Source organism: Ailuropoda melanoleuca, chromosome 1 (assembly GCF_002007445.2).
Source record: "Ailuropoda melanoleuca isolate Jingjing chromosome 1, ASM200744v2, whole genome shotgun sequence".
NCBI classification, from domain to species: Eukaryota; Metazoa; Chordata; class Mammalia; order Carnivora; family Ursidae; genus Ailuropoda; species Ailuropoda melanoleuca.
The window spans coordinates 99504309-99521501 of record NC_048218.1 but is presented as its reverse complement, the minus strand read 5'-3'; the positions used below and the strand labels follow the sequence as shown (position 1 = coordinate 99521501).

General features: G+C 37.1%; 1 protein-coding gene across 4 annotated transcripts in view; it reads left to right on the top strand.

Annotated features, from left to right (window-relative positions):
- The window catches only part of LOC117802825 (basic proline-rich protein-like), an 88409-nt gene that overhangs the window by 20394 nt on the left and 50822 nt on the right, over nucleotides 1-17193 (top strand). The gene's annotated exons all lie outside the window — the stretch shown is intronic.

Here is a 17193-nt window from a genome sequence, read left to right as displayed (position 1 = left end):
GGGCATAGGGATTACTTAAACATAAAATTTTTTTTTAAAGATTTTTTAAATTTATTTATTGGACAGAGAGAGAGAGACACAGCGAGAGAGGGAACACCAGCAGGGGGAGTGGGAGAGGAAGAAGCAGGCTTCCCGCTGAGCAGGGAGCCCAATGTGGGGCTCGATCCCAGGACCCTGGGATCACACCCTGAGCCGAAAGCAGACGCTTAACGACTGAGCCACCCAGATGCCCCTTAAAAATAAAATCTTAAAACAACAACAATAGCAACAAACAAAAGACAGGCCCTGGAGCATCCTAAGCCAGGAGCATCAGTTCGGCTGGCACTGAAGTTCTCCCCCTATAATCACACTTGAGGCAGCGAGGTCTAGAGTGAGACCCCAGCTAAAGATCTGTGACTTAGGGTCAATTCTGCCACTCTCAGAAAAACCTTGCACCAACCAATGGTCTTGCTGGTCCTTCATTTACTCTATAAAATCGGGGTAAGAAATTGCCTTGTGTGACAAGAGGATAAGTTTAAAGACCTGTGAAAATTAGAAAGTATTATACAAACAAATCGTAATAGTTACAAAAACCAGAAAGGTGAGGTGGGAGTTGGGATGGGCCAAAGCTAGGTCATATGGGAACTTTGTGCAAATTAGAAAAGGAACCCCTTTTGGTGGACACAGCACAGTGCCAGGCTCACAGCCGGGTTAGTGGAACTTGGGCTGGATTGTAGCCCTACCATGTTCCCTGAGTTGCATGTGAACTATCTGCAAAACTGCATGTGGTGAACCCAGTGGTCAGGGCCATTTGTTCTGGGCCTCAAGTTCAAGGGAATCTCCAATTCTGACTTTCATTCATCAGAAATACATGCAAGGGATCAGGATGAAGCTGTATTACAATGATGATTCTAAGTGACGGTCATCTATCTAAATCCGACGGGTGAGCGGTCTTTGTCTCAAGCTGCTGCGTCTCCCTGAGACTTTTGTAGAGCCTAATACTTTAATAACCTTTAAAAAAATCCAGTGATATTCAACTTCAGTTAAGGTCATTGCTTAAATAGCTGCATCAGCAATATTTAGATGTAGGACAAAGAAAATAATTGCACGTAGACTCATAACCAAAATGTGGTCTTCACCCTTGGACAGCATTTCATTTTGCCTTGTTTGAAACCAGCCTCGAAACTGGACTCAGTACTTTGTTTCATCTGCCTTCTACCCTCCCCATTAATGGCTCATTTTATCTGTTACGTTGGCCTCCTTTTCTTCTGTTAAACACATCAGATTCACCCAAGGGATAAAAAAATACTGATTTAAAGGGGCACATGCACCCCAATGTTTTTAGCAGCATTATCAATAGTAGCCAAATTATGGAAAGAGCCCAAATGTCCATCAACTGATGAATGGATAAAGATGTGTGCGCACACACACACACACACACACTGAACTATTACTTGGCCATCAAAAAGAATGAACTCTTGCCATTTGCAGCTATGTGGATGGAGCTAGAGTGTATTATGCCAAGAGAAGTAAGTCAGAGAAAAATACCATATGATTTCGCTCATATGTGGAATTTAAGAAACAAAACAGATGAACCTAAGGAAAGGGGAAAAAAGAGAGAGAAGCAAACCATAAAAGACTCTTAACTATAGAGGACAAACTGAAGGTTGATGGAAGAAGGTGGATGGAGAATGGGCTAAATGGGTGATGGGTATTAGGAGAGCACTTTTGATGAGCCCTGGGTGTTTTACGCAAGCAATGAAGCATTAACTTCTACGCCTGAAATCAATGTTACCGTATGTTAACTAACTAGAATTTAAATGAAAACTTGAAATAAACACACACACATATACCAAGTTCATCTTACCTCTGGACATTTGCACTTGCTGTTCCCTATGCCTAGAATGTTTTTCTCCTGGAGTTCTGCATGGCTCAGTTCTTCAGCTCAAGTGACTTCTCTCATCAGAAATGCATCTGAAATAATTATGTAGCTTCTAAGCTGCACTTTTTTTTTAATTTAGCATTTTAACATCTCTGAACTTGAGATGCATTTAACAACTGCTAGTGTCTTATGACTGTGATTAGCCAGGCAGCAGGCATGGCTTAATTGTCATTGCTCACATGTACAGGTGCAAATTTGGATGTTATTCTTGGTGGGCCTACTGGATTTTGGCCTCTTCTTCACAATTTAGTCAACCAATCAGGGACACTAGATACCTACATATCTAAGAGAGAAACTCAAATGATATTCTAAAGATCAGGAAGATTTTTTTTTCTAAAGATTTTATGTTTTAGGTTCACAGCAAAATTGAAAGGAAAGTACAGAGACTTCCCATACGCTCCCTGCCCCCACAGGTGCACAGCCTTCCCCATTACCAACATCCTTACCATCAGGGCACGTTTGCAGGAAGATTTTTCGTGTTTGAAAATGGTGAAGCAAAGCCACCTTTCCTCACAAAAATGAGAAAACACAATTCAGTCTCTGGAGGGCTGCTTCTATGACAGAAGCCCACCTCGGGTATGTGTGTCACTGCATTTTTATACAATGTAAATTCGTGCATATATTTTAAACTTCAAATTTATTTTAGAAAGTTATGTACCACAGATATATATGAGTAATATGCATCTTTCCCAAGAAGACTATCAAGAATATGATAGAAGCATTGAGATATTTATCTTCAAAATATTTGCTCTCCAAAGGTTGAGAGGATTTATTGCTCTGTTCATCTTAAAAATGAAAAACTAGTAAAACGATAAATTAAAAAAACTCTGTGACAGCTGACAGTAAATATTTTCTAGGATCTGCAACTTGTATTCTTCTGAAAAGGAATCTTCTGGTGTTTCAAACTTTCTCACTATTCACTAACCAAAGCTATTTCGAATAGCTCATCTTTCTAAGTGGAGCCCGTACCTTAGTTTGTAAAGTATTTGCTTCCACAATACGTATTTCACTTGGTCTGTTTTGCTTATATTAAGTTCAGTAGCTAACCTCTCCATGTCCATTTAAACAAATATTTCAGAAGCTCACACTACGATCACATTTTCAGTTTACTGGAGAATCTAAATTTCCTTTTGAAAAAAGTAACGGAACAGTACTCAGCAAACATATCCTTTTTAAAACTCAGAATTCAGTTTGGGTTTTTGTTTTATGTTGTTTTTATTGCTTCTAACCTCCTAGGCAGAAATTGTATGTCTCACAGTCTTGATTTTGTTTCAGAAAATAATGTTGAAGATGGAGCAGAAAAGATCTCCTAGTTCTTTTTCATTCTTCTAGGTTTTGAACCAATTTTTCTTACTACTGACTTTTCATAAGCAGATGTCATGTGTGAAATATCCATGTCTAGTGTTGATGAAAATAGAAGTATGGATTTCATACCTGCTTTGTCTTTTTGGCTTCCTATTTTCCAAGAACTGACTCTTCTTTTCACTTGCCCTGCCCCTCTTCTTTCTCACCCTCAGGCTCCATCCATGCCAAAATTTGATAACAGTGGGAACACTCCTGTTCTCACAACTTGCCTCCACTTTCTTGGCCCTTGTCATGCACTCAGAGCACCTGAATCAAAGCTGGGCCAATCACAGTCCCTCTGAGGGCATTTGGAGGGTAGACTAGAAATTCTAGGCTTATTTTGCCCCATTTTTTGAACAGAGGAGATGGAGACTCAGATATCAATGGATACTTTCCACCTTGTGAACCAGGAAGTAGGCCAAACCAGTGTGTAGTAAGAGAGGAGGGAAAAAGAAGATACAGAGATTGAAGCAGATTGGGGCGGTGGGGGGGGGGGGGTACGGTGCATCTTCCTGGCCTGGCTGTGTCCTACCCTTGGGCCATTTGAATCAGCTCTGCTTTTTATGATAAATTATCTTTTTAAAATGTCAGCTGGTTAGAAATGGTTCCTATTACTTATAAGAGAAATGTTAAGCAGTACGGTACTTTCTATATGAAACTTTGGGAAATTTCTCTTATTTCTTAATTATTTTTATGAGACAGATGTAATAGCCACAAAAGGACTTTCCTCAGAAAATTTTTCTTCCTTTTTTTCAATCTCATATTTACATGTTTAATCTTTCTTCTTTCCTTGATAGAATCAATATTAAATGTCTCTCTGTAAGGGGAATGCAAAGGGTTGCAGGCGAATCTGAAAAGGCTGGAATGACATGATCCATATACATCCATATACATCTGAAGCTCCCTTCAGGGACAAAACTCCTCAAAGAAACATCTGGGGATAGAATCCTTTTTTAGCAGGACACAGCAAAGGCCAAAGAAAAAAGAACATCCAGCTTAATAATGGGATGGAGGTAGGAAGGAACGGTCAAATTTCAAAATGTAAGCTTGCCATATTCTTGCCAATTTTTCATTATAAAAAACATTGAGGGTCACCTGAGTGGCTCAGTTGGTTAGATGTCTGCCTTTGGCTCAGGTCATGATCCCTGTCCTGGGATCAAGCCCCATGTCAGGCTCCCCGCTCAGCTGTGAGCCTGCTTCTCCCTCTCCCTCTCTCCTCCCCCCTGTTCACATGCTTGTTCTCTCTCTCTCTCTCATAAATAAGTAAAATAAAAAACACTGAAACAAGAGAACTCTAGAACTATAATGTTCCAATATAAACTTATCAAGGTTTAGATAGAAAGTTTCACTCTAAAAAGTTATCCAAAACAACATCATTTTTTAAAAGTTTAAGAAAACTAACATAATAATTGAGAAGCAGAAAAGATGGAGATTAAATTCCATCAAAGTTCAGAAAAGTGAGAATAATATACTATAGATGATGAAAAGTTCCCCAAAAGACAATTCTCATAAAGCAGATTAAAAATGATAATGCGATATCTCAAATCAACACAAAGAAAATAATACAACAAATGTAAGAACAAATAAATTTTAATTGAGGTGCTAGAACTCAGAAAAGAATTAAAATTATTAAGAAATGAACAAAATGAAAAGGCAACCTACTGAATGGGAGAGGATATTTGCAGATGACATATACAATAAGGGGTTAATAATCCAAACTATATAAAAAACTGATACAACATCATTAACATAAAAAAATATCTGGTTAAAAAAATGGGCAGAGGGCCTGAATGGTCATTTTTCCAGAGAAGACATACAGAGGGTGAACAGACACATGAAAAAATGCTCATCAGGGAAATGTAATTCAAACCACAATGAGATATTATCTCACACCAGTCAGAATGGCTAGTATCAAAAAGACAAGGACTAACAAGCATTGGCAAGGATGTGGAGAAGAAGGAATCCTTGTGTACTGTTGGTGGGAATGTAAATTGGTGCAGCTACTGTGGAAAACAGTGTGGAATTTCCTCAAAAAGTTAAAAAGAAATACCACATAGCCAAGTAATTTCACTTCTGGGTATTTACCGGAAGAAAACAAAACACTAATTCAAAAGGATATAGGCACTCGTATGTTTATTGACACATTATTTACAATAGCCAGATACAAAAGATTTGGAAACAATGTACGTGTCCATTGATAGATCAATGAATAAAGATGTGGTATGTGTATACAATGGAATATTACTCAGCCATAGAAAAGAATGAAATCTTTCCATTATCAACAACATGGATGGACCTAGAGTATATTATTCTAAGTGAAATAAGTCACACAAAGACAAATATCACGTGATTTTACTTGTATGTGAAATCTAAAAAATAAATGAACAAGCAAAAAAAACCAAAACAGAAACAGATTCAAATACAGAGAACAAACTGGTGATTGCTGTAGGAGAGAGAGAGAGAGAGAACAAAATGGGTGAAGGGTATTAAGAGGGACAAACTTCCAGTTACAAAATAAATAAGGAATGAAAAGTATAGTGTAAGCATATAGTCACTCATACTGAAATAACTGTGTCGTGACAAATGATTAACTACCCTTAATGTGGTGAGCATTGCATAATATATAGACTTGTCTAATCACTGTGTTGTACACCTGAAACTAATAGAACTTTTTATGTCAGTTAAGCATCTGCCTTCAGCTTGGGTCATGATCCTAAGGTCCTGGGATAAAGCCCTGCTTTGGGCTCTCTGCTCAGCGGGAAGTCTGTTTCTCCCTCTGCCTGCAGCTTCCCCTGCTTGTGCTCTCTCTCTTTGTCAAATAAATAAATAAAATCTTTAAAATCTAAAAATAAATAAATAAAATTACTCAATGTAATAAAAAAATAGAATTCTGCCATTAAGGTGACTTAGGTCTAACAAATTATGTTCTGGGTGACCTTTAGTCCAAAATTTCAAATTCCTTAGAAGATATGATTGGCTCAGCTTAGGCCAATTATCAGTCCCAGAATCAAAAATCTATTTGGGGAGGACAAGTTTATGTATTATAGATATAATTGGTGAATGGTCAACCTTGTGTATCCAGGGAAGTTTCCAAAGAAACACAAAGTATTGTAAGCTCCACTATGCCCACCAACCCATTTCATACATCTGAAGCTTTCATTCTCCCACACACAATTGCAGCCATCCTTTTCCAGCAGAAGATGATAAAACTTGTGTCGCTTTATTCATCTAGAGGAAATGCCATAGGAAACATATACCTGTAAGCCAAGGATTTCCTAGAACATTCTTACTCCAATTCTGTCAAAATATCCTTATATATTCTATAGCCCATGAATTAGCTGGGAAAATTTATCTTTTGTTAAACACTTATTCAGACTGGTAAAAAGAATCATTTTCATTAACTTTAACAAGAGCATTGCTTACTTCAGTGGCTCCTGGGTGGCTCAGTCTGTTAAGCATCTGCCTTCAGCTCCTGTCACGATTCCAGGGTCCTGGGATTTTTAACCTCCCCCTCCCTTTCTGAGCTCTGTGCTCAGCTGGGAGTCTCCTTGTTCCTCTCCCTCTGCCCCTCCCCCTCTGCTCATTCAGGCCTGTGCTCTCTCTCTCCCTCTTCCTAAAGAAAATAAAATCTTTTTTTAAAAAAGTATTGCTTACTCTAAATCCATATTTATTTTTACTTGAAGTCTGCTGGCTGTCACTCATTAACCAATTCTCATTTATTTATTCCTAAATGGTACTAATTAGATATATATTAACTAACAGGAATATGTTTTTAATTTTAGAAGTAATGCTTTCACTGAAATGCTTTCTTTAGATCTGCTTTTCAAATAATCCAACATTTTTCTTCTATTTTGTTAATTTGCACAAAATAGGTTAAACTGTACTCTTAAAAACCACAATTACGTTAAGTGTTATCCAAATGGAGTCAGGATGTAATATCCCAAATTAAATATTTTATTCAACTAAGATTAGTTCCTTTTTTGCAAATGATGATTTGCTGTTCTAATTCTGTCAAATGCATGATTATCAACTATCATTTTCAGGCATTAAATGCGATTGCATGTGGGATGCCTGTCTGCCTCACGGTGGAGCATGCAACTCTTGATCTCAGGGTCAGGAGTTCGAGCCCCATGTTGAGGATGGAGACTGCTTGGAAAAAAAAAAACAAAACAGGAAACAAAGTTGCGTGTGCCCTCTCTCTCACTCTCTCTCTGTGTATATATATATATATATATATATGTATATGTACATATACATATATATATATGAATAGCACTTCTCAGAAATAAAATCTGTAAAGATTTAAAAATCAGAATATAATTGATGCTGTACCCTTTCTCATTCTACTAATGAATATTTTTCATCCATATATCCCTGGCTGTATAGTTTCTAAGCTCTGTCTGATTCAATAAGAGATGAATAGCTAATAAATGTTTTATTTTTATTTTTATATTGATTATTTTCACCAAAATTTTTTTGTATGTATGTTGGTTTGATCATTTGTGTTTGCATAATAATTGTAAGGTTAATTCAATGTAGGAGACATTTTTTTTAACCTTAGAATCTTGTGTTCCAGAGAATCTAAAAACATTAATTTTAGTGTATATGTGTATTTTTGTGACACAGAGCAGGAAAGAATGGTCAATATAAGACACTCAAGCATAAAAATATAATACACGAGGATAAAATTTTGTGAGGGGAGTAGAAAACAAATATGAATTCAAGGAGGAAAAACATGACGTGGAACTTTTGACTGTTAAAAAAGAACTTGTTCAAAACTGATGGCTGCCAGAGGGGACGGGGGGGGGGATGGGTGAAATAGGTGAAGGGGATTAAGAGTATGGTTATCATCATGAGCACTGAAAAGTGTTGAACTGTTGAATTGTTGAATCACTATATTGTACACTTGAAGCTAATATAACACTGTATGTTGACTACATGAATTAACAAGAGAAATTGTTGGGGCGCCTGGGTGGCACAGTGGTTAAGCGTCTGCCTTCGGCTCAGGGCGTGATCCTGGTGTTCTGGGATCGAGCCCCACATCAGGCTCCTCTGCTATGAGCCTGCTTCTTTCTCTCCCACTCCACCTGCTCGTGTTCCCTCTCTCACTGGTTGTCTCTATCTCTGTCAAATAAATAAAATCTTTTAAAAATAAATAAATAAATAAAATAAGAGAAATTGTTCATATATTTTTTAATGGATGCTAGTAGCTTTCAAATTGTTGTACTGTAAAGTTTTTATTGAATTTATTTAAAAGCATGATGCATTTTATTTTTTAAAAATGTAAATACATATAATATGCCACAAATTATAACCACTTAAACTTATGCTGAAAAATTTTAGGTTACTTAAAATCATGCAAAAATATTTTTTAAAAATTCTTTTGAAGAATTACAGCAAAGAAGTTTAAAGGCTACTGCTATCAACAGCAACAGGGGAAAAGAGGAAAGAAATTAAAGATTCTGCTAAATTATGCAATTCTTGAAAGGAATAAGGGCAAAGGGCAATTATTCAATCTTCTGGCACTATTTTCACATGCCGGGCAGGAGTCTGAAGTCTGAAGAAGAAGTGAAAGCTATTACCTTCCCTTCAGAGGCAAGATCCAGAAATCGAGTCCATCACTTCCTTCTATCCACCAACCCTTAGTTCATAGTCATAGACAATCGCAAGGGAGGCTGGACAATGTAATTATTATTCTGATGGTCAGTTGCCCAACTAAGAAAATACAGTACAAGCCTTGTTCTCATTTTCATAAATGGTCACGCAGCTTTAGCTTGGTGTTAGTGAGTTCCCTCCTTTATCCATTCTACTGTTCTTTATGGCTAGAGTACATGATAAGAACAGCAGGAGCGTTATACGACTGCTTTACATTTTTTTGCCATTAAATAAATTTTTGTTTAGGGCAATATTGACAAAGAAACATGTTGGTATAGGAGGTTCAATAAGTGAACAGATGTTAACTGCTGGCAGAGGAATGATGGATAGGGGAAGCCTATTCAAATGCACATTTAAGCATTTATTCTTGTTATAGTCTACATAATGAAAGGGGTCGTGTAAAATCAGCCTGACAGGGTGTGGCACGGTTGGCCTCTGGGAGGGAAGATCCCTTACTGAGTTCATGTATATGCCGTCCCTGCAAAAACTATTGGTATTAGATAATTATCTAATAGATAGTTTTTGTCTGTTTGATCATTGAAGACACACCCAGCAGGTTGAGGAAAAAGGATAAGTGACATCCACACAGAAAGAGTACTTCTCTGTATATCGTTATTAAGAGCCTTTTTCTAACCCCATGGCCTTGCATGATGAGTTAAATGGGATATGTATTAGTTAGTCATCTGTTTGCTTTTAGTAAGATCCAAATTAACGGTAAGATAGTAAGATGAAGTTTAAGTCTCCCATAATAGTTTAAACATCAATAGTCTGGGGTTTCTATGGTATTGGAAATCCAGGTTCATTCTAATTACTCTGTCATCTCTAGAACATCACTTGCATGCTTATGGTGTTTCATAGTCATCATTACATTCACATGTCAGGCAGAAGTCTGAAGTCTGAAGAAGGGAGAGTGAAAACTAACTCCCTTCCTTTAGAGGCAAGATCCAGAAGTCAAGTCCATCACTTCCTTCTTCTATCCAATAAACCCTAGCTCATACTTGTAGAAAGCTACAAGGCAGGCTGGACAATTCAGTTCCTCAGTTATTTCTTACTCATCACCTGCAGTCATGGCTACTCTATTAAACAGCATAGACATAAAAAAATTGCATCCCTGTAGAAAGTAACATTGAACAGTGCTGCCTTGGCTCAAACTACAGTTTATAGGAAGTATGAAAGCTAGAAGAACAAATTAAATGATGCCATGAGGAAACAGCCAGCCAAATTCTAAATTCTGGGGCATTCTATAAGATAAATGACCCAGTTTTATCAATTAAATGATATTTTAAAGGGTTTTAAGAGACAAATGTGATTAGTAATTTTGAACCTTGATTGGAACAACTAATTATAAAAAAGACAATTTTGAGATAAGAAAATATGAGTATATACTGTATATTAGATGCTATTAAGGAAATATTGCTTATTCTTAAAGCTATAACAATGGCATAGTGGTTATGTTAAAAGAATATTTTTCAGTTACAAAGGCATACTAAAATGTCTGGGATTTACTTTAAAAATATTTAAGCAAAAAGCAAAATAATACAGAGGGATAGGTGAAATGAGATTGGAAACATTTTAATAATTGCTAGTTATATGACAAGTGCATGAGAATTCATAATAAATGATATTCATAATAAAAATTAGAAAAAGAAATAAAGGTGGCACTACTAATATGTCCAAACTGACTATTGCTATAAAGGAATAAAGCCTTGAGTTGCCAAATCTCTACATTTTTCAAAGAAGTGAAAACTCCAGATTTTTTTAAAATAAAATATCTTGATTTCATAAAACAACAACAATGTGGCCAAACAAAATACTTCAGTGGGCTGGAATTTGTCCTTAGCCATCTGTTTCTTCTCTAGGAATAACTTGTTTTGTTAATGAGCTGTTTCCCCCCAAATTTAGAGTGTGTTCAAGCTTTTGAATAACTTCTAGAAACCAGTGGTTAATGGTTCCATGTCTGGGGACTCAGAGATGAGTGACACATTGCTACCATGCAAATGGAGTCTGAGTCTTGTCAGGGGAAGGGCATGTAGCCAAAGGCTTAGATCACAATATAAGCGTATGCAGAGAGGAACAGGCAGAGATGCAGTATTAGTCCTGCCATGGTGTTATGAGCTGAATTGTGTTCCCCCCGAACACACACAAATTCATATTTTGAACTTCTAACCCCCAGTACCTCAGAATGTGACTTTATTTGGAGATAGGGACTTTAAAGAGTTAATTAAGTTGAAATCGAGTCATTAAAGTGGGCTCTAATCCAATATGACCGATGTCCTTATCAGAATAGATTAGGAAGAGAGCCAGGGAAAATGGCAAAGTAGAAAGATCCTGAATTCGCATCCTCCCACAGACACATTGAGGCAGCAACTATGTGTAATGCAACTCACTCTAAAAATGACCTGAAGACTGGCAGAATAGACCATCCACAGCTAGAGACATAGAGAAAGCTACATCAAGAAGGGTAGGAGAGGCAGAGATGCTGTTGCCAACCAAACCCCTGGTGTGGCAACCCACAAGTGGGAGGAATATCACAGGCACAGAGGAGAGAGGGGATCAAGTCCCACATTGGGCACCCCCAGCCCTGAGAACCTGCGATAGGAAGATGAGCTCCCAGAATGTCTGGCTTTGGAAATCAGCAGGGTTTAACTTTAGAAGAACAAGATGGCTATAGCTCTGCTCTTAAAGAGCCAGTGCATGGTATCCAAGAGTGGGTTTGAGACCTAGCACAGAAGCAGCAATTTGACAAAAGCTGGGGATGTACTGAGGTGACTAATATAACAAAATAAAAATTATTAAATAAATAAAATAAAATAAAATAAAAAAGAAGCAGCAATTTGAAAAACACCTGGGATATATGGGAAAGATTTATTGACTAATTTTAGGACACCACTTGCCCTACCCCAGCTTTCTCCTTCAGACCTTCCCCACCCAACCTGCCTGCTATGGCAGGTGTCCAAAGTGCCTCCTACATTGCCACACCTAGCAAGCACTATCAGCTGGGGCTGATGTCCTCCCAGAGTGACTGCCACAGCCTGTGGAGCCCCAGTGGAGACTTGCACCTGTCCAGAGTGACTCCTGCCCATGGAGAAGGGAACTAGCCTCACCAACCCACACCCTCGCAGTAGCCATAGCTGGACCTTTCAGCCAACAGTGTAGGGGTAGGGGTAAGACCTGGGCATGAGTGTGCACAAGTCAGTTCTAGGCAGTTATTGCTAACAGCCAGGCTAGGGGCAGCCCCACCCACCAGTGTGCCCACAGCAGTTACAGCCCACCCAGGATAGGAGGGCTCACACAGCCCACACTGAGGACACCAGGTTCTGGTGACCAGGGAGGATTGCACTAGTGGGCACCATGGGACTTCTACACAGCCCACTGCTTTCAAGACCAGAGATGTACCTGACCTACCTGATCTATAGAAACAAACAAAGAGAAAAAATGAAGAGATAGAGGAATATGTTCCAAATGAAAGAACAAGACAAAATCCCAGAAAAAGAGCTCAATGAAATAATGCAATCTACCTGATAAAGAGTTCAAAGTAATGGTCATGAAGATACTCAACTGACTTGAGAGAAGAGTGAACAAACTCAATGAAAACTTCAACAAAGAAATAAAAAATTTAAAAAAAGAACCAGTCAGAGCTGAAGAAAACAGTAAGTGAGATGAAAAACACACTAGAGTGAATAATAGATTAGAGGGTGCAGAAGAAAAGTTCAACAATCTGGAAGACAGGGTAGTTGAAAGCAACCAATCTGAACAGCAAAAAGAAATGAAAAGAAGTAAAAAATGAGGCTAGATTAGGATAGAACAACAACAGGCATGCTAACATTTGCATTTTAGGGGTCCCAGAAGGAGAAGACAGAGAGAAGGGGCAAAAAATTTATACGAAGAAGTAATAGCTGAAAACTTCCTAACCTGGGGAAGGAAATAGACATCTAGGAATAAAGGCAATAGATCGATCACTTATAATGCTAGTATGAAGGTTAGAAGACAGACGTAGTAAAATCAATTATATCTACCAAAATTACTGAAGAGATATATAAAATAAAAATTTAAAATATGGCATCAAATACATAAAATGTGGAAGAGGGAAAATTTAGTACACATAGAATGTGTTCAAACTCAAGCAACTATCAACTTAATACAGACTGCTATGTACACAGAATGTTATATATGAACCTCCTGGTAACCAAAACCCAGAAACCTATAACACACACACACACACACACACACACACACACACACACACACGTGCGCAATAAAGAGAAAGGAATCCCAGCATAATACTAAAGAAAGTCCTCAAACCTCAAGGGAAGAGAGTAAGAGAAGAAGGAACAGAGAACTACAAAAGCAATCAGAAAACAATTAACAAAATGGCAATGAGTACATACCTATCAAAAATCACCTTAAATATAAATGGACTAAGTGCTCCAATCAAAAGAAATAGGGTGAGTTGAGTGAATTAAAATACGAGACTTATCTATATGCTGCTTACAAGAGACTCACTTTAGACGTAAAGACACAATACAGACTAAAAGTGAAGGAATAGAAAAAGATATTTCATGCAAACGGAAGCAAAACAAAACAAAACAAAACCAAAAACTGAGGTAGCAATACTCATATCAGACAAAATAGACTAAACGAAGACTGTAACAAGGAACAAAGAAGGGCACTACATAATGATAAAGAGAATGATCTAAAAAGAGTATATAACAATCGTAAATATCTATGTACCCAGCACAGGATCACCTAAATATATAAAGCAAATACTAACAGACATATAGGGAGAAAATGAGAGTAGTACAATAATAGTAGGGGACTTTAATAACCCAATTGGATCAATGGATAGATCACCTAGACAGAAAATCAACAAGAAACAGTGGCTTTGAACAACACATTAGACCAGATGGAATTAATAAATAATACTGAACATTTCATCCAAACAGCATAATACAAATTCTTTTCAAGGCACATGGAACATTTTCCAGGATAGATCATATATTAGGCTACAAAACAAGTACCAACAAATTAAAGAAGTTTGAAATCATACTAAGCATCTTTTCCAACTACAATATCATGAAACCAGAAATCAATTACAAGGGGAAAAAAAAACCCGGAAAAAATACAAACACATGAAGGCTAAACAGCATGCTACTCAACAACCAGTGCATCAAAAAAGAAACCAAAGAAATAAAAAATTACATGGAGACAAATGAAAATGGGAACACAACAGTTCAGTATCTTTGAGAAATGACAAAAACAGTTTTATGAGGGAAGTTTATACTAATACAGACCTACTTCAAGAAACAAGAAAAATCTCAAATAAGCACTCCAACCTTACACCTTAAGGATCTGGAAAAAGAATAACAAGCAAAGCCCAAAGTTGGTAGAAGGAAGGAAATAATAAAAATCAGAACAGAAATTTTAAAAATGAGACTAAAAGAAAAAAAATAGAAAAGATCAATGAAATTAAGAGCTTGTTCTTTAAAAAAATAAATAAAATTGATAATCCTTTAGCCAGAGTCATCAAGAAAAAAAAAAAAGCAAGGATGCAAATAAATAAAATAAAAAATGAAAGAGAAGGGTCACCTGGGTGGCTCAGTTGGTTAAGCGTCTAACTCTTGGTTTCTGCTTGGGTCATGATCTCAGGGTCATGAGATCAAGCCCTGCATGGGGCTCTGCTCTTAGCACGGAGTCTGCTTGAGATTCTGTCCCTCTCTCTTCCCCTCTACCGCCCCCCTCACTTTTGCTGTCTCTAAAATAAATAAATAAAATCCTTTAAAGAATAAAAAATAAATGAAAGAGAAGAAGTTACAACTGACACCAGAGACATACAAAAGATTATGAAACTACTACAAAAAATTATATGACAACAAATTGGACAACGTAGAAGAAATTGATAAATTCTTAGAAACATACAATCTTCTGAGACTGAATCAGGATGTAATAGAACAGACTGATTATTAGTAATGAAATTGAATCAGTAATTAAAAAAAAAAACTCCCAACAAAATAATCCAAGACCAGATGGCTCCACAAGTGAATTCTACCAAGCATCTATTTTTATTTTTATTTTTTATTTAAATTCAATTAATAAACATATAACATATTACTGATTTCAGAGGTGGGGGTGAGTGATTTATCAATCTTATATAATACCCAGTGCTTATTACATCACATGCCCTCCTTGATGTCCATGACCCAGTTACTCCATTCCCCACCACTTTCCCCTCCAGCAAACCTCAGTTTGTTTCCTAGGATTAAGAGTCTCTTACAGTCTGTCTCCCTCTTGATTTTATTTTGTTCTATTTTTTCCTGTTTTCCCCTATGATCCTCTGTTTTGTTTCTTAAATTCCACATACGAGTGAGATCATATGATAATTTTCTTTCTCTGATTGACTTATTTCGCTTAGCATAATACCCTCTAGTTCCATTCACATCATTACAAATGACAAGATTTCATTTTTTCACAGCTGAATAGTATTCCACAGTATATATAGACCACATCTTCTTTATCCATTCATCTGTTGATGGACATCTGGGCTCTTTCCATAGTTTGGCTATTGTGGACATTGCTACTATAAACATTATGGCGCAGGTGTCCCTCCAGAGCACTACATTTGTATCTTTGGGGTAAATCCCTCGTAGTGAAATTGCTGGATTATAAGGTAGCTCTACTTTCAACTTTTTGAGGAACCTCCACACTGTTTTCCAGAGTGGCTGTACCAGCTTGCATTCCCACCAACAGTGTAGGAGGGTTCCCCTTTCTCCACATCCTCATCAACACTTGTCATTCCTAAGTGGTTAATTTTAGCCATTCTGACTGGTGTGAGGTGGTATCTCATTGTGGTTTTGATTTGTATTTTCCTGATGCCGATGTTGAGCACTTTTTCATGTCTTTGTTGGACATTCAGATGTCTTCTTTGGAGAAATGTCTGTTCATGTCTTCTGCCCATTTCTTGACTGGATTTTTTGTTCTTTGGGTATTTAGTTTGATAAGTTCTTTATAGATTTTGGATACTAGCTCTTTATCTGATAAGACATTCGCAAATATCTTCTCCCATTCTGTCAGTTGTCTTTTAGTTTTGTCGACTGTTTCCTTTGCTGCGCAAAATCTTCTTATCTTGATGAAGTCTCAATATTTCATTTTTGCCTTTGTTTCCCTTACCTTTGGAGATGTGTCTAGTAAGAAGTTGCTGAGGACGAGATCACAGAGGTTGCTGCCTGTGTTCTTCTCTAGGATTTGATGGATTTCTGTCTCACATTGAGGTCTTTCATCCATTTTGAGTCTATTTTTGTGGATGGTGTAAGGAAATGGTCCAGTTCTATTCTTCTGCTTGTGGCTGTCCAATTTTCCCAACACCATTTGTTGAAGAGGCTGTCCTTTTTCCATTGGATATTCTTTCCTGCTATTCTTTCCTCCAACTAATCTTTGTTGAAGATTAGTTGACCATAGAGTTTAGGGTCCATTTCTTGGTTCTCTATTCTGTTCCATTGAGCTATGTGTCTGTTTTTGTGCCATTACCATACTGTCTTGATGATTACAGCTTTGTAATAGAGCTTGATGTCCAGGATTGTGATGCTACCAGCTTTGGTTTTCTTTTTTCTACTAAACATTTTAAAGAAGAGTTAATATCTATCCTTCTCAAACTATTCCAAAAAAAAAAAAAATAGAAGAGGAAGGAATGCTTGTAAATTCCTTCTAGGAGCCCACTAGTACTCTGATAACAAAACTGGATAAAGACACTACAAAAAAAATATGGATCAATATCCCTGATGGACAGAGATGCAAAAATCCTCAACAAAATATTGGCAACCTGAACTCAACAATACATTAAGAGGATCATTCACCACGATCAAGCAGGATTTATTCCAGGGATACAAGGATGGTTCAATATCCACAAATCAATCAACATGATACACCGCATGAGTAAAATGAAGGATAAAAATCATACAATCATCTTAACAGATGCAGAAAAAGCATTTAATAAATTCAATATCATTCATGAAAAAAAGCTCTCCACAAAGTAGGTAAGTGTACCTCAACATAATAAAGGTCATATATGACAAACCCACAGTTAACATCATACCTCATTGTGAAAAACTGAAAGCTTTTCCTCTAAGATCAGGAACAAGGCAAAGATGCCTGCTCTCACCACTTTTATTCTACATAGTACTGGAAGTCCTAGCCACAGCAATCAGACAAGAAAAAGAAGTAAGTCATCCACATTGGTAAGGAAAAAGTAAAACCATCACTATTAGCAGATGATATGAAAA